Source organism: Sphaerodactylus townsendi, linkage group LG02, assembly GCF_021028975.2.
Source record: "Sphaerodactylus townsendi isolate TG3544 linkage group LG02, MPM_Stown_v2.3, whole genome shotgun sequence".
NCBI lineage: Eukaryota > Metazoa > Chordata > Lepidosauria > Squamata > Sphaerodactylidae > Sphaerodactylus > Sphaerodactylus townsendi.
The window spans coordinates 51,644,754-51,672,019 of NC_059426.1; the positions used below are offsets into that span (position 1 = coordinate 51,644,754).

General features: G+C 43.4%; 1 protein-coding gene across 1 annotated transcript in view; it reads right to left on the reverse strand.

The window, feature by feature from the left end:
- MGAT5 (alpha-1,6-mannosylglycoprotein 6-beta-N-acetylglucosaminyltransferase) overlaps positions 1-22,895 on the reverse strand; it is a 134,242-nt gene extending 111,347 nt beyond the window's left edge. Inside the window, exons 1-2 of the mRNA XM_048483336.1 lie at positions 22,549-22,895; positions 3,809-3,955 (exon numbers count right to left, since the gene is read on the reverse strand). The gene's annotated coding sequence lies outside the window, so the exon portion shown is untranslated. The remainder of the gene's footprint in view (positions 1-3,808; positions 3,956-22,548) is intronic.
- Positions 22,896-27,266: the final 4,371 nt, after the last annotated feature.

A 27,266-nucleotide genomic window follows, 5' to 3' on the forward strand; every position in this document is an offset into this window, starting at 1 on the left:
AAGTAATCTACCATCCAAATACTAACCATGGCCAACCTTGCTTAGCTTCTAAGCTCTGACATGCTGGTGTTAGCTGAAATACCTTTAAAATCTGAAGTTCAATAATCGGACCTGATACTGATCAATTACAAGCCACTAATCCATTTTACAAAGTAACAGAGATAACTTATTGAATGCTATTTCAGTCACTACTTTATATGTGTACTACAAATGGAAGAATCACACAATCTCATTGCCTAGAAGATTATGGTATAGGGCCGTGGTGGCGAACCTTTGGCCCTCCAGATGTTATGGACTACAATTCCCATCAGCCCCTTCCAGCATGGCCAATTGGCCATGGTGGCAGGGGCTGATGGGAACTGTAGTCCATAACATCTGGAGTGCCAAAGGTTCGCCACCACTGATATAGGGTGTTCCACCTGATTTTTTATTTTATTTTATTTATATCTGCCCTTTCCCTGTAGGGCTCAGGGCAGTTTACAACATAAAATTTAACAATATACAAAACTTTAAATACAATATTCCTATAAAAACAGATTAAAAGCAATTAAATACAGTGTTAGCGCCCATTCATAAGTTAAAAACGATGGTACAAAATGAAACCTTTCCACCTCCCCCTTTCATTCTTTCCCCCTCCCGGGGGCCAAACTAGCTAGATAGAAAGGCCTGGTGGAACAGCCACATCTTGCAGGCCCTCTGGAATTGGCACAACTCTCCTGATGATTATACAGGAGAAGAGAAACAGTGCTATAGCTGGGGTGGGGAATTGATAATCCTGTAATATATTCTGAATAAAATTAAACTGCAGGATAGTTCTCCATACCGAGTAGGATTTGACATAATCTAAACTAGGTTAGACATTTTTCAGTTCTTACACATTGTTAGTTTTGGAAAGTCGAAAACTTTTATAACACTTTTTCTTATTTCAGAGATGAGCTCATTTGCACTTCCAAACTTTGCCACCCACTTCAATCTCTAAATAACTTCCAAACTTAATGTTAGTGTTAAAAATACTTGGCAGCCTATTTAAAGGAAGATCCATCTCTTGCAGTCCTTTTCACTAACACGAATGATTAACATCCAAGAGGGTAATGCAGTACAAGTGAAATGATTTAACAGCTTTGACATATTAACCTATGCATAGTTGGCTATTGACTGAAAAGGAGGTAACAGATCCATTCTGTAGCTCAAATTAGGACAAAGCCGCCATATCCTAACTACAAAAAATATAAAAGAAGGACAGTTCATATTTACACCCAACACTTCACTACCAAAAGGAGTTTCAAAACGGCTTACAATCACTTCCCCCCCCCCCCAACTCTGCCCACAACAGGAACATTATGAGACAGGAGGGGATGAGTGTTCTGAAAGAAGTGTTTAACTTATAGTGTTGAGAACGGGCAGGTGAGAAATCTTACTCCACCATAATTTCAGAACAATACTAATCCCAAGTAATGAACAAACTAGAATAGAAGAGGAGACGCAAATGCTATGCAATATTTTATCCCCACAGACAAAAAAAATGCAACCCACTGAATATTTGGTAACCAGTTTGAGGGGTTGGGGTCAGAGTCATATCAGGTAAAAATGGAACCCGGAGAAAACCCCTTTCCTGGGCACTCCCCTGCGCCCCCCATCCCTGCACTTGTGGACGGGACCGCCACCACCAAGTCCTGCCCCCAGGACTCCATGTAGGCTGAGTCCCCCCTGGCCTCCATGCAGGCCAGCAGGGCTTGGGGAGCAGAAGCGTATTGGGGGGAAATGGCACCCGGAGACAACTCCTTCTCTGGGTGTCCCCCCCTTCTGCATCCCCTGTGCTCAGGGGCGTAGTTTGGGGACATGCCGCCAAGCCCTGCCCCTACCTCCGTTGAGACCAGGGGGACTCAGGAGGCCACACCCCTGAGCCCCACCCCCAAGAGTGGGAAAGGCAGGGTCCTGTTCCCGAGCGCCCCAGCCTCTGTGCAGGCCAGCTTTTGAAAGCTGGCTTTTTGAAAGATATTGAAAGCCAGTTCCTTGTAGGCCAGTTCCTGGAGGCAGGGCTTGGTGGCATGAGGCTGGGGCACGCACCATTTGGTCATGGGGGGGGGGGGCGTTTGACACCCTGGGACATGTGTGCACCCTGGGACATGGGTGTCCCCAAGTCCCTACGGCGATATGCTCCTGATGGGGGGGGGGGTGTATGGCCAAGCTACAGCTGACATAGGTTTTCAAGGCAAGACGCATTCAAAGGTGGTCTCACAACCAAATTCTAAGCACCCTACTTAGCTTTGAAATCTGATGAGATCAGGTGATCTTGGGACAATCCAGTCAAGGTGGTAGCCTGCTAGATTCTCACAAGGCAAAACTCATTATAGCAGTATACTTGGCACTGTATTGAACAACAGACAGCCACACAGAATTCTCAGTGCTTTGCCTAAATTTATTTGTTGCTTTGTTTTGGCTTATGAAAGGCTGAGAAACTAATCATTTCAAGCAATGTAATTGCTGAATTCATATCCATATGTAATTCCTTCCAGTATGAATTAAAAATCCGCATCAAGCTGGACCCAATCACTTCCTTCTACTTGTCAGGAGATAAAAGTTTACTGACAGTTTCAGAGGGTAGTCATGTTGGGCAGCAGGATTGTTAGATTTGATGCCAGTGGCACCTTAGAGACCAACCAAGAGTTTAGGCAGCAAAGCTCCTTTTGTTGGACCATAGAATACAAGTAGGAATCGGAGTCCTTTTATCATAATCAGAAAGTAGGAGGAATTAACTCAAGTTAATTCACAAGTTCAAAATATCCTTTCCCACCCCCCTCCACTGAATAGGGATACAGGATTTTTATCTCATTACAGATGCTAATGTTCTGCTCCCAAGCATTTCTCCTCTGCTCTAATCAAGGTGATTACAATATACATTGTACCGTTGCATCCTTTACAAGTGTTCTTTACAATACTCCTCCTACCTTCTGATAAAAGGACTCAGATCTCCATTCGTATTCCATGAAGTCTGAGGAAGGGAGCTTTGACTCTCTAGAGCACAGGTGTCAAACTCGTGGCCCTCCAGATGTTATGGACTAAAGTTCCCATCATCCCCTGCCAGAATGATGCTGACAGGGGATGATGGGAACTGTAGTCCATGACATCTGGAGGGCTGCGAGTTTGACACATGCTCTAAAGCCATGAAACTCTTGTGGATCTCTAAGGTGCTACTACACTCAAATCTAAGATTACTGCTGACACATACAGTTCTTTTTGTGGACAATCCTCTATTTCACTAATGCTTTTCATGTAGATCAGTTGATGAATTCACCTCATAGAAGGAAGGGGAAGACGGTGCCTTCTAAACATTTGAAAAGATGCAAAGTAATGTCATATACCAGGTCTTTTAGCCCAGCTTGAGTGGATTTTTAAATGAATACTTTTGTGCGTTTTATTCTGTATGTATTAAACTGGTTGTAAACCTCCTTGAGACCATTCACATGGAAAGATTGGATAGAAATTTTGTTTAGTATCACAGTTCAGATGACTCGATGGAAACTTACAAGAATACAGAAACTGACCAGATTGTACTTGAGCATGTTCATAAATTTCACCATAAAGACTGAAATCAGAAAATAACGTGGAAATTGGAAGTGGTGGGTATTTCCTAGTAAACGACTCTACTAACAGTATTTTGTAAAAACAGTGGAGACGTCTGGAAATGCTTTTTCAATACAGGCACAGTCCCGAGACTTATAATGGCTCTTATTTGCCTGTTCCTTCACTTCGTGTTTCCCATATTAATTTCAATGACATTCAATACCTCAATTGACCTTCTACTTACCCTTGCAGAAGGCTGTTCAACAGCATTGTTTCTAAGATGTCAAATACAGGACAACTGTTCTTGAGTCCACAAGCCCTCTTTACTCAGGACTGTACCAATAAGCTCTGGTTTTCTTCACTGAAACAACGTGGCACATTCGGTAGAGATCTAAGTAGAAAAAGGAAAGGTAGAAGTGGGTACAAACGGCATACTGGTGACACCGCAGCCCAAACCTCCTAACAACTTCTCTCAGCAACTTCACATAGATAATAAATAGCATAGGGAATAATAACAAATTCTACAGAAACCCACAGTTTTAGAGCCACGGGGCAGAGCAGGCATCCCTGAACATAACCTTCTGAGACCAACTCCTCCAGATAGTACTCAAAACACCATAACTTGGTGCCCTTTAGTCCCAACATTGAGAGGCAACTCAGTAGAATGCTATGGTCAATAGTATCAAAGTCTTCTGAGAGATCCAGCAGAACTAGAAGGTCATTTACAACTCAATCAAGAGCAGGCAGGCAGGCAGGGATGCCGCCGTTTGAACGCCTTGAGCGCCGTTCCAAAGGGCTTTCCCGCAGAGCAGGAAGCCCAAAAAGATTTTTAAAGATCCTACCTGAAAATTCCCCAAAAGAGAAAACAGAGATACACCACAAAAATTGAGTCTCGACGGGCAGCACCTGTCAGTGTATGGGAGCTGAGAGGGCTCTGGAGGCCAATTAAAGTCGACCCTACCCCCCCACCCCACCCCACCCCCAAGAATGCCCCCAGGATGCTGGCATGAAACTGGGTACTGCAGCTGGGCATCCCAAGGCCTCACTATGGCTGGGTGGCAACAGGTTTGCCCCTCCACCAGTGTAAGTGCCCCCAAGAGGGCAAATCTGCTGCATTGCCTCCAGAGGGAGATTTGCCACCCCCTCTGGATTGTGCTGCCCATGTTTCTAGGAAAAAAAGAATTAATGTTGTTCTAAAAGCTAATACAGCTTCTCTTTCTTTAAAAGGGAGGATGCTATTTCCTTTGTGTTTTTCCCAAAAATGCCTCTTGAGTGCCAATCTAGCAAAAAAAAAAGGATAAATATTTATTAATAAGTTGACTCTTAGGGAAATTATAAAATTCTCAAGTTACTACATCAAAAAGTTAAACTATACAGCACAGTGGATTTGAGCCTTCTTTTTTCTTTCTTTTTTTTAGAAAAGCACTTTCATTCAAACCCATTCCATACCCACTCCATGCTACAATACTGCACTATTAAGTTCTGACACAATGAAAATGAGGCCCCAAGATTTTGGAATGAGATGTCCCTCAAATTTACAGGGGAAAAGTGGATACCAAAATTTATACTGTTTTTTTTTTAGATCAGGTGGCAAAAACAAAAAATCAAATGAACAAACAAAGCAGGAAGCTTCAATCAGGAAAACAGCATGGTAGGAAAACATCACCCCAACCTTCAAATACCAGCTCATCTAGAGTTGTGCATTATTTGACCTTTAGTTTTCCTTCTGCTTGGAACTAGACCTATGTATCAACACATGTGTATACTGCCCTGTTTAAACCGGGTCCTTAGCTTGTGAGAGATCTGCATTGTGTTGCTACTCTAGCATTGAAAGTGCACCAATTAAGGGGCCATTTTAACAAGATGCTGAGTGATGTTGCACAGGTAGTCCTTGCATGCCACCACCACATTTAAATTAAACCCAAGCCAATTTCTCTATTCCCAGGACAAAAAAATCACCATAACCTATATTATCATAGACTTTGGATCGCCAGACAGCCAAAGAAAGATCTGATGAATTGCAGCAGCTAATTCAGAACTATGCATCAGACAATTTGTATTTCAATATTCACATCTGTGACAAATTCACAAAGGAGGCTCAGATTCCAAAATGGGGGTAAAAACACTAGCTCCAACCAGTTTCTCAGATATACAGATTACTTAATGAGCTGTCATATTACAGAGAAGTAGTCTATGAGGCTGTGAAGACCATGGCTCAAGCACTAATGCAAGCATTGAATTGTCCTTAAGTAGGACACCAGATATTGTCTACCCATGGCAATGTTCCTATGACATGGCAACACCGGAATCTATGGTTCACAAATCCCCACTCAATAATGGCTAAGGAATAAAAAGCTCAGATACCATCGCTAAGAAAAAGGAACCTTGGATACTTTTTAAGAAGGTTCTGCCTGCTCTGAAGTCCCACCCAGTCCAAAACAGGGATCAAAGATGAACTTTTACAAAAAAGCGGACTCATGAATTTGATCAAACCCACATGATGAAGTTGCACTGGGAAGATACTCACTCACTCTAACCTTCTAATGGTAGTGCAAAGTGCCATCAAGACTCAAGAAACTTCACTTGTTTCTAATGCTCTTGAATACAAATGCAAAGCTAGGCACTCCTGTGGGTGCTGGATTCTTCTTTTCTATCCTTGAAAAGACCAGATATCCTTTGCCTATCTCTAAAATGACCGGCCTTCAACCTGCAACTACCTTAATGCCCATGAGTAACACAATAGCTTTTTTTTAAAGCTTTTACTTGAGTATTTACTATTGCTACAATATTGTGCTGTTGTACTTAACCAGCTGCACACAAGGTTCGTCTTGCTTTCACCAGAACCCTGAAAGGAACCTGAAAAGTCTTTAAATGGTTTAAATAAAAACAGTAAATAAACCTGTGCCGTTGTGACCTGCCCAGAAGAGCTCAGCCCTGTGTAACACCCCTCTAGCGAACGTGACTTGCTTCTGCCTTTCTGCTAAGCATGGAGCTGAGAAAAAAGCAGAGATTAATCCCCAAATGCATGCTGCCTTTCAGAAGCATTCCAAATGCTCCTAAAGAAGAAATGGACAAATGGACTGTTTCTTTTGATATATGCCAATGTGAGCCTTTTGGTTCTGTCCGTTTTCTGCAGATGCTCCTAATTTCTTATTTGGTATGTATGCACCTGCAACAAACCATGTATGCACAAATAATGCAAAAAGTACATTTGTTTTACAAAAAAATTAGGAACAATGAAAGATAAAATGACAAATTCAGTTCTCACAAGGGAGAAGCAAAATTAAAACCAGATTTTTTTTCTTTTAGTCAAATTCACAGGGATCAGAAATCTGATGACATCCCAAGTCAAAAGCACAGCATTTTACAATCAATGTTGTTTCCGCCACCTGAGCATGGGAATGGTCTCTGATCTCAAGATTCATCTCAGAGGCATTCAGGAGAAGGGTTTGTTCAGGTCCAGTTCAGGATTATGGCAGAGGGATAATTATGGTGACCACAGATTATGGCCAATTACCAAAACACATGGATCTCTGACCATAGAAAATCCACTATTCTGCCAGCCACAGATCCATCTTATACCTGCTGTCCGAACTAATCATACAGGACTGTTGTAGTATTAATTGATACAATGGACATGGAACATACAAAATGTACTGCACAAATGCTAAGTATTCCATTTCTCATTATGCTTTACTACAAGAAGAGACAAAAACTAACTGGACTGTAACATTTTAATAGACAACCAAGAGTACGGACTCCGTTTAAAAAGTGTTGTTGTTTTTTTATTCCTGAAAGAAAGATCCAGTCCCAAAGCCCACTAAACCTTTCACCAGAATTCAGGCTAAAGCTGCTCCCAGATACCGCTCTATTCATTTGCTGATGACAGGCTTGATACTCACATGCTCTTCTCTCTAACTCTCTATGTACAGAGAACACAGCTGAAAGACTCCTGGTCTCTGAAGCAATGAATCAAGTTCCACTTCACAACTTTAACTGAAATTTAGAATCCTTGTTTGTGTAGAAGAAAAACTCCAATTTTCCCAAACACCCATGCTCAGATTTCAAGAAATGAAGGCTGTTGTTGAAAGCTTCTGAGCAAGGTAATGGAAGTGCGGTTTCACAGCCTGTAAAATCTAAGTAGCCAGTATAACATTTTTAACCTGGATAATCTAAATCATTTTAATATGGCTAATCTAAATTAAAACTTGTGTACACACTTGTACCAACCTATTCTTCAAATCTACACAAATCAAACCTCTTCCAAGAAAATCTATACAAGGAAACATGTACACACATACCTCATACACTATTGCAGCCATATTGCTGCCCTTAATATCAAAGTCCACGGCTGAGTGCCTACCAGCAGAGCAACAAAATGGGGTCACTCACAAACCAACTATCACTTTTCTGCATTCTTAGAAATATTAACCCTCACCCCAGCCTGATAAGACTGAGATTGCTCACTGCCTACCAGGGAAACAAAAAAACTGAATATCAGTTAAAAAGATGCAAATGGACCAGCTCAGGCATCTAAGAACCTACAGAAACATGGTCAGGAAAGATTAGAAATGTCCACGTTGCTGTATTTTCCTGTCATCTGATCCTTCATGGTATCCCATTGCACACATCCTACAGGCAGCACATCAGAAGGGAGACAACATAGTCTTTCCTTACTTGCTAGGTGACAACAGATCCTCCTTCAGACTCCAAAAAGGCCTGACAACACTTATCAAATAGCAGCAGTTACTGACAGCCTCCAGCAATAATAAAGTAGGAGACGGCATAATTTTGCTCAGTACATAACTTATTGTGCCCTCCAGTCATCAAGGTTATTTTCCATATAATCCTGAATATCAATTCTGCATTAGTTAGAGCACTGGAATGCTCCAGCTGATGGTCACCAGCTTTCTTCGTTTTTTGGATATTTTTTCAATTATTGTGAAATATTTGATGCCATGTTTCCATGTTTCCATGTTTCCATGTTTCCATGAAATCGGCAAGTACCATGAAATAAGATAGTATCTTACAATACTGGCACTCTCAAAATTATATTAAAATGATTTTTTAAGTCCGATGATGTATCTGTAACTGAGAGGCATTAATTGAAATGTGGATATATTAAATTCTTTAAAAATAACCAGCATTCTCTATAGATTTCCCCTTCCTGAAGGAGACTTCCAAACCTCCCATGCTACTCCTGGGGATTCCCATCCAGGATTATGCTAATTGGCTAAAGATTTCATGCTGTATACCATGTCACTATTAACGAGGATATCAAATTGTTTAAATTGTAGGAAGAGGTTTAGCTAACAGTGTTCAGTTCTCAGTGTTCCATTTTCAACTAATACACAGCTATACTTCACTTGTATAATTGATTCTCAAAACCATTTATTTGTGTGTTTATTTACCTTTATGAATAAGCATTTTGTATGCAGTGTATTTAGTGGTTATATTTAGTTTTTCCATTGCCTCTAGTCTTCAAAATTCAGATGGGCAAGGGCACAAAAATTTCATGCTTGTTTGAGAAGAACAGTGAAAGAAGAGTTCTTACTGGTTCAGCAACGTTCTTTGGAAAAAGGAAGATTGGAAGCCAGCCACAACTGACTGAAGAATCAGCATCAAGGTTCTGTAATTTGAGTGAGAACCAAAGGACTGCAGATACATGGTTTTCAAGTACCCTACCCTTCTTCAGAATTACACGGATTATTTAAAAATAGCCAGCAAAAAGGGTCAGGGTGATCTCAGCTGCCAACACCAAGGCTGACACTCAACAGAACTTGAGTGGTCCCAAACATTCTGATCACTATACTGATGGGCACCAATGAAGACTGTGATAAGACTGATCAATTCTGCTAACAAAGGGTTCAAACTAGCAGCTGCCAGAGTTACAGCACTTTATTTCTAGACCAAAGCAATCTATGTTGCTATCGGTTAAAGTCTAAGCAACTCCCACCTGTCCTCTAGTTCCTGACTCGCTTATTTAATCTACCTCATGTGTCTGTGAATCAGTGAAGCCTGTACTAAGATAGCACAGTTAGTTGCTATGTGGGAATATCTGTTCTCTCTAAAGGAGATTGTTTGGTTATAGCTATTCAGAAGCAGATAAATCCTCTCTATTGCTCCTGTTCAAGACTGTACACCCCAGTTTTCCACAACCTGCATTACTCATTCAGGTTGAGTAATAAGGATATCCATGTTGCATACAGAAGATGAAGCAACTCCATCTAAAAGTATCAATAAGAGATATAGTTAAGTGTGGCGCCTCCCCTGACCGCCCGTCCCCCTGGGGCGAGTGTGCCGTCCCTCCTCCCTTTACCTGGGGGTTTTCCTCCCCAGCTGAGCTCTTAAATAACCTCCACAGGGTGCCTCAGCGCTAGGCGTACCCTGACACCTTTACTGCCCCTTTTCCCCCTGCCCCGTTGCCTCACGAAGCGAGGGCTAGTCCGCCTACTGGGCTCCCCACTCTTCCTCCCCTGTTGCACTCTCACAGGGTTGGGCTCTAGCAGGAGTTCCCCAGCACCGCTGGGATACAAGACTCTCCCAGTCCCTGCCCTCCTGGGCTACACCCTTCTCTTTCCCTGCCTTCACACAACTCTCTCCTCCACCCTCTTCCCTCAGACAACGCTCCTGAGCATCCTTTCCCACCCCCTTATATCCCCTTCCTCCCCTCATCTCCCTGCCTCGTCCCAGCTATTGGCTCCCCTGATCAGGCTCAGCTGAGACTGGGCGAGCCCGGACAGGCTCAGAGCCCCACCCTCGCAGTCTCTCGGCCTGACGCACGTGCGTCGATGGATCGCCCGGTTGAAGTATTGGTGGGTCGATGTATCGACACGGTGCCCAGTCCAGGTGTCGGAGAATTGCCGTGTCAGAGTGGCGGCGTCCCATCGGGGCGGGGTGGTGGCGGATCGGATCCGCAGTGCTTCGCCTCTTCCCCAGCTGCGAACGGGGCCGTGGGCTCATGCGGCCGCCGAACAAGACTGGGCGCCACGTTGCGGCTCGCGTCCGGACAGTAAGTATCAGTAAGTGACAGTGGAGAGCTCTGATCAGCCAAAATAGATTATTCTGACCTTGATAGAGCAAGGGTCTGACTCACTATAGGGCAACTTCACGCATTCAGAATTCACCTCTGATGTAAAACACACATCCCCCTCCACAGTGGACTTTTGAGATGGATCTTCCCAGCTGCTTATTGCAAATAAAAACTACCTCTAGAGAAAATATTTTCAGCCTGTAAATGTATGCATACCACAGCTAGAATACAGTATGTGTGCGTGTGTGTGTGGGAGCTATACATATCTGTAGTTACTTACAATGCTAACTTTAGAAGATATGGAGTGCACAGCATACTAGTAATTGTCTAATTAACAAGTTAGGACAAGAATTATGCACCTTTCTATTTCAAAAGAACACTTTATTCCCATCCTTACTGTAATAAAATATGTCTTAATACGAGATGAAAAGGTAGCAGCCTTCTGAGACACGACTTAGCAGAACAAGATGAAATAGCCTCTCTTCACCAAACCCAAGCCTTCCACACTACAGATATAGAACTACAACACCTCTTCTGCACAACCCACCTACATTAAAATATTTGGATTTATGAGAAGACCTAAAGAATCATAAGTAGAGGAATGATAAATCAGAGAGGAAATAACACTGCCAGTGTGAGCCCTTCCTTGCAAGCAGTAAGTTCAGTCAGAGACTGATCTGGAAAGGACAGCTCAATAAGGGGGTTGGGAAAGATTTATCTTTGGATCCAGAAAAAAAGAAAAGAAAAATGCACCAGTGCATCAGTGAAAAGCCAGATAAGTGGGAGGGGGACAGGTTCCCTTCAGCCCCACTGCCACAAAAGTCAGAGGTTCTAGCTATGATGAAGCGGCACCAGTGTCCAGAACAGATGCCAGCATAGGGCGTTCCAGAGAGTAGAGCTGACGTTAGTTGGCTGCCACCCTGGGTTTGCAGTCAGTTGAGTCACAGCCCTGGCCCTGGACTTACGCCACCCTTGACCCCATGAAGTGCTTTCTAGAGGTGGGGAGGATTTTTGCTGTTTTCTCCCCACGCCTCTGGAAAGCCCTCTGAAGGTGGTGGGGCAGCACAGCAGCAGTACTGTCCCTGGCCAACTCCACTATCTGGACTTAGCTGTAAAACAGGGGCCCCTTCCGCACATGCAAAATACTACGTTTTCAAACCACTTTCACAACTGTTTGCAAGTGGATTTTGCCATTCCGCACAGCTTCAAAGAGCATTGAAAGCAGCTTGAAAGTGCATTATTCTGCATGTGCGGAATGAGCCTGGGAGTCGGGGCACATCATTATTTCTTGTCTTCAAATATTCAGCAAAACTGATACAAATCATCCTCTATGCAAAGGGCTACAAAAACTCTATATAGATAAAGGTTTGTTGCTATCTGTTGTGAAATTTCACTAAGTAGTGAAATCACAGTCTTTTATGTCTTCCTCTCTGTTTCCATAATCAGAAACAACTCCTTTTACCAGGCATATTTTAAACTGTCTATTTATAACTTTACATGAGCATCCATATAAGGAGGAAGATAGGTTTTTTGTAAGTTAATATACCACAACAAGCTTCCCAGGCAATATTGCGACTAGTTTCATCGGACTTCCATAATCCATAGGCACAGATGTAGCACATATGCCACAAAAAAAATGATCCTAGTGCACTGAAGCTTAACAAAACAGCCAAGAGAAAATGAAAAAAAAGAAGCCAAAGTGGCCCTTTACATCACCAACATTTCTATTACAACCAATTAATCACAAGAGTCTACTCTGAAGGATACCAATGGCTAAGAGCAAGAGTTCGACTTGAAACAAAGGAGTCAAAAGAAACCTTACTGCTAACCTAAAAATGAGTTCTTTACTCTTCCAGATTTTTGTTAATGAACTGGAAGTGGGTATTTCACTTTACTATGCTTAAAATTTCCAGATTGTTTTGAACTTGAACCAAACCAATAGTCAATGTTTAGGGGATTGAACCAATTTTGTGAAGTAATTTCTTGGTTGACTCCTCACTTTTAGCAAACCTATTAAAGTCATGTTGGGCATATATAAAGTCACCAGAAATTCCAGTTATAAAAAACCTGATTTTTCCAGTTTTTTCCCTCCAGAAAAACTGACACACACCCCTTACTATTCTATTAAACCTAAACTATTTTGCTGATTTAACAACACAGAATGCAACAATTTGCTAGCTTATGAAAATGGCATACTTATTGAATTCAAAAGTATAAATACAATAAAAAATGCAAATGGTATTAAAATGAAAGCAAACCACTGCAAGTTATGCTAGAGTTTGCTCACCCTAAATGTGGGTATAAATTTTCTCACATTTGATTTCTTTTAAGGGCTTCCCTGATTTTTCAATCAGGAACATTGGAGAGGGAAGTCTTTTGAAAAAAAAATCTGTTTTTCCCTAAAAAGAATTAAAAGGCCCAGGCCTTCACATGTTTAATGTTGTGTAGGCAACTTCCCAAGGATCATAAGTCAAATGGCATGCAAGGAAGTAATTTTTTGTTAGATCCCAAACAGGAATGGAAGAAGGTACACAATTCCACCACCCCCCCCCAAAAAAAATCCTATTCCAAGGTTGAGAACTGCAAGCCACTCTGAGCAGTCTTTCAGTTAATTCTCTATTTATTGTGAATATGGAAGATGATCACTGCAAACATTATTCTAAATGAAACTTCAACAGTCTTTGGGGGTTTCACTTTCCCATGCATACCTGACAAGTTCAATAACGCATGCAATTCACATAGGCTCATTCCGCACATGCAGAATAATGCACTTTCAAACTGCTTTCAGTGCTCTTTAAAGCTGTGCGGAATGGCAAAATCCACTTGCAAACAGTTGTGAAAGTGGTTTGAAAACACAGTATTTTGCGTGTGCGGAAGGGGCCATACTTTTATTACAGCTGCATCAAGGAAATGACCAGACTGCAAAAGGAGTTAACCAGAAATCAACATTCCTACTCTCAGTAGCGAACAAAATTATTAAAGTGAATGATTGCATAGCGTTATTCAACAAATCATAGTCTCACACTTAACTGCTTGTAGACTAACAATTCCATTGGCAGCTTGTAAGAGTCCCTGTGTGTCACAGAATGCAGGCAGACAGATTGGTAAACTTTTCCTGTTTCATACATATTTTAGAAACATTTCTCTGTGTTATAATGTATGACATGGGGAGGACCCGCCTGGGGACTTATGACAGGCCTGTCTAGAAAAAGACTAACTTTTTTGTGCTGTCCCATTTCAAATCTGACCTCTAAAATGCACTTCACAAAAAATATTCATAGGGTGCATATGAATTTAAATCAGTTGAGCAGTAAGGCGATTGCAGGATTTCCTACATCCTTATCAGACACCTGCACCATTGTTTGGGTGATGTCAGAAAACAGGCTGGAATTCACGAACACCCTTTTTCATGGCAATGTCAGTGGAAAGTCATGTTTACCCTATTAGATAAAAGTGAGTTCGTTTAGAGACATATATTCCTACAAGGGGAATCCCATTATCCCCTCCCCACTGCTTCCTCATTCCCTTCTCTGAAAACTTCAATAGCCTCTCCCCTTTTCCTATTTCTTTCTCTTCTTTCCACCCACCAATGAACCTATCTTTATCTGCCCCATCTCCAAATTTTGTTCTTTCCCTCTTTGGCAAACTTTTCCCAGGAAAAGCAAGGCCCAATTTTTTACAGTGCTTTTGCCAGCTGCCAGGCTGGGCCCAGCTGCATGGTAGGAAATGTGAAAGGGATTATGACACAATGGCTGAAAAGTCATGAAAAATTACAAGGAAAGATATTGGGATCAGTATATAACTATATGATGGAAGATAAGGAATTTATGACGAGAATGTTAAAACAAAAATGGGAGAAGGAAGAACTTTTCGATAATGAAAAAATAGAAAGAATTATAGATAGAATAAGATAAAGATAGAAAAATATGCAGAACTGGAGAGAAAGATAATTTTCAAATGGTATAGAACCCCAGTACAGCTAGCCTATATGATTAAGGGTTTATGCCCAAGATGTTGGCATTTTGGTGAACTGGGAGCATACTACACCCGCATGTGGATTGAATGTAAGGAGGTAAAAAAGTTTTGGGAAAATATTTTGAAGTATATAGAAAAATTAGTAAAAATTAAAATTGATTTAAACAATGATTTATTAATGGTAGGTCTAATTGAAGATAAAGGGGTGAATAGAAGTTATGGACCAATGTACAAAATTATGATTAGAGCTGCACATATGTTTAGTGTGTATCTGGACACAGTGTGTAATAGACTTCTCTCTGTGATACACCTCTGAAGATGCCAGCCACAGATGCAGGCGAAATGTTAGGAGCAAGATCCACCAGACCACAGCCACACAGCCCGGAAAACCCACCACAACCAGTTGAATCCGGCTGTGAAAGTCTTCGACAATACATTATATCTACAGTTTCAGCGTTATGTATAATATATGATGAGATGACTATGCTGATGAAGAACAAAGCATTTGAACAAAAGACTCACTTTCGATCTCACTCCAAATCCAGAGGGTTTTTTGAGAGAAGAGGGGAAACTGATTCTAAAGACCCAAGTAAGAAAAAACCTAAAAACACCTTTAAGAAAGCAATGGCAAAGATGGTAGAAACATGTCAAAACTGTTTGATTAAAGCATGGCCTTCTCCATCACAGGCAATGGGAAATCATCACAATATTCTCTTATAACCATTCATTCTTCATTCTGCTTATCAGGTCATTTAATAGCTACATGCAAAGTCTGTGAGGCCAAAATCCTCATACCTTTCCACGGCAAAAAAAACTGGTTTTAACAAAATGAATTTATTTCTCAAGGAAGCATTGAAGGGAATTAAGGAAAGGTACTTATAGTAACTGTAATGTTGCTACTTTAGGTAACTTCTGTAGATTTGTATCCCAGTTATGTAGCTAATTCTTCCCTAACTTCCTAGCATTGCTGTAGCAAGCGGGATGCTACTGGCAGAAGAATTTTGTCAACAACCATACCTATGTAACTGATACAGAATGGCAATCTTTGTGGATCAGATCTAGGAATCACTATGTGTCAATTCTCTATACCGCAACAGTGTAACAATGCAAATAAAAGTTGCCCAAGAGCTAGTTGTGCCTAGCTCAGACAGCACAACCCTTTGTTTCCAAATTATTATTTCGATACCAACTTTATTAATTACACCATATCCAATGTTTAAATTAACAGGTATGAGAAATACATGACCAGAACACAATCATAAACTTACAAATGGGGACACATCGGGGAAAAACCTTCCCTCCTCTTTTTCTTCCCCACTTTACACCTGCCATGGCTCTCAGCCACCCCATCACCACCAATGCCCACACTGCTAGGCCAGCTGCAGCTCCTGACCACCCACCACTATAAATACCACCAAGCCAGCCATGGCTCCCAACAACACACACAATGCAGAAGCAGCTGTGGCCAACCCCCTGTTCACAAATGCTGACACTTCTAGCAGTTCCCAGCTACCCCCACCAACAGCGATGCACACACACAATGCAGAAGCAGCTGTGGCCAACCCCCTGTTCACAAATGCTGACACTTCTAGCAGTTCCCAGCTACCCCCACCAACAGCGATGTTGTCACGTCAGCCACAGCTCCACATCACTCTCTCCCCTCCACCAACGTCACCTCCATTGGGCATGCTGAACCCCTGACTACCACCACCCCAATGCTGACACTGCTGGCTGATGAAAAAGGAGAAGGTGGGGGGAATTGTCTGCCTATGTGCATGCAATGCTTGTGTTGTTAGGGGAATTTAAGTCCACCAATATAATTTCTAATCAATTCTGAATTTTTTTTGCAAACCTGGGGTATCCCTAAGTTTGCAGAAAAACCTGTGGGCCCAATAGGCAGATTTAGATACCCACGGATGTGGCTGCACTTTCACTCTTCGATCTGTAGATAATTTAATAAAACTACTTCTGTTAAAGAAAGATTAGCTGCCTTGAAGACAGGTTTATTTACTCTACTTGTACGTCTGTCAGAAGCCACTTCTTTTTAAAATGAAGTATATCACCCTGCAGTATACAATTTACAATGTCCTTCAATGTGTCCTTGGAATTGCATTACTAAGTAATCAGCATCTTACCAGAATGAATTTATTAAATAACATCCTTATTAAAATATTTTTAGCTCTTCATAATTTCTCTTCAATTTTTTTTGAAACTTAAAGTAATCTTGGAAAGAAAACAATATTCTAAAACAGACTGTTAAAACAGACATGTCACAAGCTAGTTTCCTTGCAGTCTGGGCAACTGAATGTTTTCCATTGAAATAAAAATATTACTTAGCATTTGTATACCATGTTCAAGTGTTATAGAAACTTCATACACAACCATTATATTCATAATACAGAAGGAAAATCAGAGGCTTAAAAGAAAGCCCTGTGGCCATCATTTAAGTCCATGACAAGGAACATTTGTACCAGAAACGTATTGATTTGTAAATCGTCTTCTTAACTATTGCACCACACCAAACAACTTTGACAGTTAAGTAAGAATTCTGAGAATCTAAACTTTCAGCCTCAGAAGTTGCTCTTGAGGCATTCCTGAGTTCATAGAATATCTTGAGGACACCAGTGCCTTCTGTGCCTTCAGGACACCTGTCCTGAATTGTAACAACTGTAGTGCAATGTAGTTACCAAGCAATGCCCATAAGAACAGTCAAATAAATATTCTGTGGTGTTCATGCTGCTGTGACAAGGAAAATAAGCCTAAAGGACATGAATAAAGGTCATATTTAGAACTGTATTTCACACAAAACTGGTCTCTTAATATTTCTGGAATATAAAGAAGAAAAACAAGAAGAGTTTGTTGTTGTACCAATCTTTTCCCTACCAAAAGGCATCTCAAAATGGCTAACAATCCCTTCCCCTAACCCTTTCCCTCCCCACAACAGACACTTTGTGAAGTAGATGTGACTGAGAGAGTTCTGAGAGAACTGTGACTAGCCCCACCCTGCAGGCTTCATGTAGAGGAGTGGAAAATCAAACCCAGTTCTCCAGATTTGAGTCCATCACTCTTAACCACTGATTTTCAAAGCAAACTTCTGGAATACATGTTGTAATAGGAAAAGGTTTTGTATGAGAAAGGTTTACCAAAAGACTGAGAGAGTATAAACATTGCTTCTAATTGCTGGGGCCCACAAATGCAAAGACTAGCTGAAAATTTAACTTTGATTACTACAGAGAAAGGCTCTAATGTGGCCTACCACAAAATAAGCTTTATGTAATGGTCTATGAAATGACATTTCTCTGGATGAACAGATCTGGTTTTGCATAAAAAGACGAACACGTTGCCTCCTTTCAGTTAGCTTTTATTGTTTATGTTGCTTGTACTTTCAATAGACAACACCAAATGGACCACACCTTTTAGGCATTTCTGAACACAATAGTTGTACCCGTCTAACAAAGGATGAAGACAACATTCCACTGTGACCAAAAACAGTGGTTCAGCCAGCTGTACTAGATCAGTGTAAGAAAAAACTTCTAGAGCTTTATGTGGTCCACTCACAATTACATACTTCCTCATAACACAAATGGAGAAACATTTTGTGGGTATGTTTGCCTTTAAAGAACAACTGAACTTATTGGTGGGGGGGGGGGGGAATCATTTCAGGCTAATTGGTATTTCTTCCAGACCTAAACCCTTCTTTTGTGCAAGTTTTTCCACCAGCCCAGCCCAAAGAAAGAAAGAATCTAAGTGCACTTTGGAAAAAGAATATCTATAATCAGCAAAAAATATATGGGTATATAGTTCATTCGCTATGCAGTTATCTGAATTTCCAAAGGTCAGACACCTCATCTACATTTATCCAAGACAGTAGAAACTTAGAAGCCAAAGTTATAAAATTATTTCAAACTCTTTTTAAAAAGGTAAAGGAAACAAGCAAAACTAAACAGCATAATCCTGATAACATTTTACTGGGAGTATGCTCCTGAGCAGACATGCTTGGGACTGCTCTTTGAATCATCACCACCATACTATGGGCAACAGAAAGAAGAATTTTTATGGGGTTGGAAAGAAGAGTATGTCCTAGAACTAGAGCAGTGCAGAATTCATAGGCTTTGTGATGTCACACATGTAGACAATGTGGGATAATAATTTGCCCGATCTAATGAAACAATGTTGCTCGTAAACAATGTTGTGTTGGGTACTCAAGGATAACACCTAAAGGTTACAAGGAATACTCATCTTCTAAGCATGCATTGATATACAGTTAATTTTAACATGCATTTTTTGAAACACAGTTGGTAATGCAGTCCCCAGGGTGTGGGGGCAGGGTGTGTGTGTGAATGGATTCATGGAAGCTGTGCAAAGGCATACTAACATGGATATCCCTTCTGCTGGCACAAGGAGCAAATATGCCAGTGGAGGTAGGGGCAAATATCCAGAAGGGTGCCACGTGACTCCGCAGCACTCAACCCCAGAAGCTGCCACTGTGAAGAAGCCTGTGCTGGTGCAGGTAGAGCAGATCCAGGGGCATTCCCAGCAGTGGAGCTGATTTTAGTCAGCTTCCAAAGAGCTTTCAGTCAGAGAATGTCCCCTCTATTGGCCACTTACTTATGCCACCAACAAGTATGGCGTAGCCTATTGGGCTCTATGGGGGTTTTCAAGCAGATGGAGTTTGTTTCCCATGCCACATGAAACCCCTCTGGAGGAGGCTCCATCCTCAGCTGCTGCAAATCCCCCACCCCCCGATTGTATTGTCAGTTTAAAATTATACATAAACACATTAAGTTTCCCATTACACACAAGAGCTATGTAGTATAAGCGGTTAGACGTAGACTGAGTTAACATTTCCACATCCCGCTAAGCTTACTGAGTGACCAGGAATGTAGCTTAACAGGGTTGTTGGAAAGATAAAATAGAGCAGGGGGGAAAGATGTAGGGAACTTCAATGCCCTTGGCAGAAGAGCAGGATAAATCTGTATACACACACATTTATATACATACATATTTGTTGCTAGTTGAGGTGTCACGCCTGTGTTTTATCTTTTTTATAATCTAAACTAAAGTCTACTGAAGACAGAGGGCATCACGATTGTACATTATGCTTCCATTTTCAGATTAAATAACAATACTGCTTCAAATATAACTTCAGGTTTTATGTCTATTTTTAGCTTTTTCAATAACCAAAAGTTATACTCAAAGCTATACTGGTATTTGATCTGAATACAGAAACATTATGTACTACCATAACATACGCTGACTTCTGTGGAAGTCTGATATATAAGGAATACAGAATTGGGCCAATGGTTTCCAGAATGAAATACAATTAAAAGGATCTGCAGCAATACCCATCTTCCAAGACGACAAGATTATGGGAGTATCCTACCAGTGCCAAATTTTGGGGCACTTATTTCCTCTGATTCATAGTGGAGTAGTTTCAGCAACTGAAACTAAAACAGTAGTCACCTAGTGGCACTTCAGGATCTTCAAGATTCCCAGTTCTGCACCTGGAATGCAAGAAAACTTTTGCCAGCCCTTGCTTGCAGAACACAAGTACACCCCATTCTCTTTTATTGCTGATACTCTTATTGTCTCTGCTTCATTTACTGCCTTCTCTCACTGTGCTATATCTGAAATACCCTGTGGATGGGTCCCGTCTTTCTGCTTTTCTCAGTTCTGTATAAAATTACCATTTAAACTGGCAACAAATAGACTAACAGCATGCTATACCATCCTTAGGAATGTTAGTGTCAAGATTTCATATTCTCTCCTTGCTAACTTAGTGCAAAATACCTCCACATCGGGGAAAGAACATGCCTAAAACATGAGCCTACTGTCATACTAACCAGTCAAAAAAGTTACATAACTTGGTAGTGTAATGGTAGGACAATGCAATAGTTACATGTCAAGTCTGAAGGTTTTGCTGATTTTTTTTCTAGTTTATTATTCCCCATCACACACGAAAATCTGCATGTGCAACGAAAAAGCAGCTGTTCTTTAGTGACCTGATATTTCTATAGGCGTTACTATAAAGCATTCCCTGAAACATGTCTGTGCATGTGATGGAAGATAACAGACTGAAGAAACATGGATTCTGGCCCACAAGCTTATTTAATCATTGCCTTTTCTCTTGCCTGGTTTAAAACAGCTATACTAGATGTCAGTTTGTTTCTGAGTTCAATTCAAGGTGCCAGTTATAACCCCCAAAGCCTTTTGAAGCCTATACCCATATATCTGACGGACCCCCATATAGGTCCTTGTTTGGCAACTTCAGTCTTCTGGTTACCACCTCTTAACTGTTGTCTGAGTTAAGGTGACCCCTCCATCATCTGCTACAGTCTGTTCCTTCCCAACAATGGCTCCAATCTTGGGGAATGTTCTCAGGAGAAGGAGCTTCATCTTATGAGGGGCTGTAAGCCAGATCTGAGAAAGTTTTTAACTGCAGGCATTTTTTTTTGGGGGGGGGGGGTTTATGGGTTCAAGGAACAGATTAGTTTTTGTTGTTGTTTTTACAAACTGAACCACAAAGCATAGAGCAACAAAAAGATGACACAAAAATATTTCAGTAAAATTAACCCCATTTCCAAGCCTCAAAGAAATGCCTTCTGTGGAGGCAAAATGCTATAATGCTGTTTTATTTGTTGCATACACCTTCATATGGCCCATGGCAACTGTCAAAAGGGGGGGGGGGAAGGCAGATGACAGAGCTACAGGCTGTGCTGGCGGAACCCCCCTCCCCAGCTACAACTGTGCCAAGGCAGCACACAGCTCAGTGGGGGTGAATTGAGGCCAACAAGTGTTCAGTGGCACGGAAAAGCTTGTGGACGTTTCCCAACAGAGAAAGGGCTGAGGCAAGAGAAGAGCAGTTAGCCTTCATTGGCGCAAAGGGCGGGAGGGGGGGCTATTCTTCACCAAGAACAGATGCCAGCTGTTGACAGAGACAAAGACTGTGGGGAAAAACATGTTATAAACCATGCCCTGACAAGAATAGGCACTAAGCAGGGGGAGGGGAAATCCGCTGCTCCCTGCGTCCCATCGCGTCAACGCACTCCACAAATGCTTAGTTATTGTATCTTCTCGAGCAAGGTCGGGAAAGCTCAGGGGGCGGGAAAGGATCCTGTGAGAGCAGGAAGAAAGTGAAGGCTGTCCCTCGGCAAGTGATCAGGCTCAGTCTCGGACTCGAGTGGTGGTGGTGGGGGGCAGCACTTTTGTCAAAAGGGAAAGCATGAAAAAGGCAGGTCATCCTGTCCCCCACGCCTCGGTCGAGCAGGGCAGAGACGGCACAGCCGCGATCTGAAACGCCTGCTTAAGGAGACGCGAAAGGACGCCTCGCAGTCGCCTTCCCCACCCAACAAAAGCAAATAAGGACGGCGGTAGGGCAGTAAAACGAGACGATGACAGGGGCGAGGGAAAGTACGCGGGACGGGCACTGGACCGGGGAAGAGGGCGTCTCTTCGCCCACCCGCACGAGTAGAAGCGGAAAAGTGGAAGATGTATGTCAGTCACCCGAAGAGACCCACCAGCTCGGCTCTTCCCCCTACTCAGATGGCCGATGGAAGAGACGTGCAAATAGGTTTCCACCTCGAAGGGACATCTCGACATCTATTTCAGCGGGGGGGCCCCCTGCCCCGCAGCCGTGCGCGCCAGCCCCCTTTCCTCACGCCCCACAATGCGCACAAACGCAGGCGGGGAGCTGCCACCGCTTCCCCCGTCCCCTTTACGCACACACAGCCCTCGGAGCAAGGAGGGAAAACAGCAGCACGCACGTCTAAGTAGGACACCCGGTCAACGAGAGGAGGCGGCGCGGCGCCGGCGGCAGCAGCCCCCTCCTCACTCCCCGGCGCCCTCCAGCACCGCGGCAGACCCCCTTCCCGGCCCTGGGCACGCGCTGGACAAGCAGCATTTCCAGCCCAGCTTTCCGGCGCTGGTTTATGCAGCAGGGAAAGAGCGAGGCAAAGCCGAAGAGACCCTCTCCTTACCAGCTTCTCCTGCGAGCTGCCCCATCCTCGCCCATCGTGTCCCCGAGCGGGGCCGGTGTTTGGCTCCCTCCCCGCCGCACTGGCGAGGAGGCCGGACCTGGGACTGCAACGCAGCCGCTGCCGCCACTGTAATTGGTGCCGCCGCGGAGGCGCCGCGTCGCCGGGTCGCGGCCAGCCAGACCCACAATCGCAGCACCGGAGCGGGCGGCGACCCCAACGCGGCGGCGGCTACCTGGGCGCTGCTGCTGCCGCCGCCGCTGCTCAATCAGGGAGCCCGGGCCGAGCAGGGAGCGCCGACGAGCTGCCCGCCCGGCCGGGAGCGTGCAGAGCCGCCTCGCCTCGTCGGAGCCAGGAGGCGTCTGCAAACTCCCCGCCCCGGCGAGAAGCGTGCACAACAACACCGCCGCAGTAAGGGAGCGTCTGTAAAGTGGAATCCTTTCTCCAGCCCAGGGAGAAAAACGGAGCCAGGCAGAGATGGAGTGTCGGTTAGATTACGAATGCAATGATCAAGGAAGAGGAGCAGCAGTGTGCGGCGTTTCCACAGTTCTCAAGAAGGCAGTAAACAAGAGTGCCCAAAGGGGCAGGAAAGGGTTAAATTTCAACCACCATCCCATCCTCTCTCTGTGTGTGTATGTGTAAAACAGCGCTGCGTGAGCAGGAAGCATCTGCGGATCTCGTGTCTGGTTGCTCTGAAGTCCTCACAAACGATTATAAATGTTAAAGGTGTTGGCAAATATCCTGGCTCAGCCACTGAGCCTCTGGGTGATCATCTAATTTTAGCTAAACTCGACTTTCCATTTTAAAAGGCACGCCTATATTGACATCTCCCGTTCCCCCTTTCCCTAGGGCTTAACCATTGCCAGAAGCAGCAAAAACCAATCTAATAAACCTTTCTGCACTGCAGGCTTCCTTACCTTGACAGATAAGGAGACAGCTGCTGCATTCCTAAGAACTTCACTAGAAGTAAGTCCTGCCCCACTGAACAAAACGGATCATACTTATGAGTAGACTTCCTTGGAACTGCTCCCAGAAACACCAAATCAAGCCAGTAATACACCGGATCAAACAAGCAATATAACAAAAGTTCAGACCCGGGTCCAAACATAATGTTTCCGAGTCTGATTCAGCGTGCGTCACACACCTAGTCTCTGAACAGAGCCTTATAAATTCTGAAATATTTTTGTTTTGTTGTATTTCTTAATGTCATTCATAGATCATGCCAGGATATACCTTTTTAACCCAGCACACAAAAACATAGGTGGTGACTGGACAACTTAAAAGCCTTCCTGGATGAGGAAAATTATTTAGATCCTTTCTGATCTATTTTTAAGCACTGGTCACCCTGGTGGGTGATGGGCCCTGGGAGATGGATAGAGAGTGTCCTGGATCTCTCAGTGGCATTTGAACCTAGTGATCATAGTATCCTCCTGGACTGCTGTTCTAGGCTGCATTGGGAGAGTTAGGGTAGTTCTGAGCCTACCTGGAGGGTAGGTTTCAAAAGATGGTAATGAGGAACTGGTGAGCCCCCTAGGCCTTTGGCCTTGTCCCTTATGCTCATTAAAATCTGAGTCACAAGTCTCAGCAGGAGATTTTGGTGGGGTTGTCACCAATATGCAGGTGACACTCAGTTCTATCTCATGCTTCTGGTTTTTCCAGGGAAGGTTGTAGAAATGCTGAACCGGTGCCCAGCAGGGGCATACCTCCCATGGGGACATGGGGTATCCCATGTCCCTGAGCGCACGCCACTTTGTCATGTGGAGGGACACCAGGTGAGTCTGCGCGCCTGGCCTCTTCCGCAGCGCAGTGACACAGCCAGCACCCAGCAGGTCCCCCTGTGCCGGGGCGCTGCTAACCGGCCAAGTTGTTTGCCGTAGCCACAGACCTGCTCCCCCCCGGAGGCCAGGGAGGGCAGGAGCTGGCCCACCGCTGCGGCACCTGTCCAAGCCACCCATCTGAGCAACCCGCCCCCAGCCTCCCTGCAGGCTGACTCCTGCCCTCCCCAGGATGGCTGTGTCTTTTTGTGTGTGTGTCTTTGTATGTAGTTAGATCTGGTTTCAATTATTTTAATGATCTGCTTTTTGTTGGCTTAAATGGCTTTAAGATATGTTTTTATTATTTATGTTTCAGTTTGCTTGGTGGGCCTGATGAGGGCAGAAAAGTGGGGTGTAATTTTTTTATTAGATAACTGGCAGGTGTTCAGGCACTCCTGCTTAGAGTAAAAAAGTAAAGGTAGTAATCTCCTGTGCAAGCACTGGGTTATTACTGACCCATGGGGTGACATCACAACATTTAATAGGCAGAGTATGGTTACGGGGTTGTTTGCCATTGCCTTTCCTCGTTGTCTGCACTTTATTCCAGAAAGCTGGGTACTCATTTTACCAGCTTTGGAAGGCTGAAAGGCTGAGTCAACCTTGAGTTGGGGTCAGATCTTCTGAAGATGCCAGCCACAGATGCAGGCGAAACGTCAGGAGAGAATGCTGCTAGAACACGGCCATACAGCCCGGAAACCACACAGCACCCCAGTGATTCCGGCTGTGAAAGCCTTCGACAATACAACCTTGAGTTGACAGTACCTGAAACCCACTTCTGTTAAGATTGAATTCAGGTCGTAATCAGAACTTGGACTGCAGTACTGCACTCTGTGCTACAGGGTCATCCATAGGGGGAGGGGCCAGGGATAGCACCACGGCACCACATCCAAAGAAGCAATCAGCAGTGTGGGTGCCAGGGGAAAAGGAGAAAAACCTCTTCTCTCCTGGAAAAGCCTATTGCTGGGAATGACTTATGCCACCCTTTCTGGTGGTGTAAGTCTATGCCCCAAAAGGGATGTTCTCAGGTGAAACTACACTGAGAGTTTACTAAAGTTGAGTCCGCCCCCAGGAACACCCTCATCCATGCCAGCGTGGGCTCCTGCAGCTGAGGGGTGCTGGTGCACATGGCAGCTTCCTGATTCACCAGCATATCTGCCTTTTATGCCAGCGGAGTGGGCACCCACACCTGCGCACCCCCACAATGCCTCCAAGGCTCCATTTGCTGCCCCCCTTTGAATTGCACTCTTAATTTGAATGATGGAGTGCAAAATTAGTTTGAGTCTTATCAGAGATGCAAGGAGGAAACAAGCATTATGATTATGCCTAGCTTTGCTTCTGCTGCATCAGATAACATAGAGGAAAGCATCCGTAAACGACACCTGATTTCCTGGGCTGGGGCCTGGGTGATTTCTCTCACCTCTGGATTCTCTCAGTTTCCATAGGTAAAGTGGTCCAAAATTGAAAGATTATAGTTTGATGGTGTTCATTGAATCAACAAAAATATCATTGACCATTTTTTTGGAATAGGCACAACCCCCCCCCCCCACCCCCAATTCAATCTGGCTACATCTATTCAAAGCACAATCCTTGGGGAAAATTTTTTCAACATTTTTCAACATATATTAAACAGTTTGGAAAAAGGGAAGAAAAAAGATGTACTAGAAAATAGTTAAGATTACAAGATAAAAGATATCTACCCACCATTATACTAAGTACACATTACATAACAGATCCCCATATACCATTTTCTGATTACCAGAGAGACCTTAAAAGTCTTAAAATCTTTGTCATTTGTCAACTCCAAAATCCTTTTAATGTGGATAGATGAAGAAAGGACTTAAGCAAGATATAGCACTTCCTAATAATTCTCATCCCAGCATTCTCCCGATTATCTTGCACACAGCTCTAAGCAAGCAGCTCCTTTAATACATTCTGTTCTAATAATTCTGTTCTAAACATTTTACTTCACTACCATGACAAGCCATGGGAAATTGACACATATACTTTGGTTAGTTTTGATCACTTTGGCTAGATAGATTACCTCTTGTTCTTAGATAGCATGTCTTTTCTTAGCACTTCCTCTGGCAGCCAGATGTAAACTCTGAACCCTTAATCTCTAGAGCCAAGTTTAGGCATTCTTAAATTCCTGGTTGTGTATTTGGGGATTTGAGTATTGTCGCAGGGACAGAGCAAGGGGGAAAAGCGCCCCGGAATACCCGTGTCCCACCCTGGAACACCCTCGCCACACCCCTGCAGTGACACACCCAGTGTGTCGTGCACTCCCCGTCCCCTTGGAGCTACGCCTCTGCGCACAAACATATACAAGTTAGGAACTAGTAGAACTTTCAAGGAGTCAGGTTTGTGAAGGTTGTTGATACGGATACATGCTAATGACGAGAAAGGTTCTGTTCTCATTGGTATAATATGATCTAAATTTTCCACCATAGCACTAGCCTTGGTTTCAAGTGGTGCTTAACTGAAAGTGTTAAGATTCTGACTTGGGAAGCAATTGGGTAAAAAAAACTGCTTGCACGTTTTCATTTATATCTCCCTTGAGAGTTGTTTCTTTTTAAACAAAAGCTGTACATAAACCCCATCCCCTAAAGCTGTATGTCTAAGGGCCATACAAAACTGAGACACTTTCTGAACCCACACAATTAGCTTTTCACAGAGCATGGGGTAGTGGTTAAAAGCAGTCTACTCAAATCTGGAGGACTGAGTTGGCTTTCCCACTCCTCCACATCAGTGGTAGTCTTTAATCTTGTGAACAGATTTGTTCAGACATATAACTTACGACGGCAGAGGGGGCTCAAGCCCCAGGCACTCCTTGAGGGGCATAGGCAGAGCCCCACCCCCACCCACCCCGGTTGATTGTCACTGGCAGCAATACTCACACTAGTTGCTGCC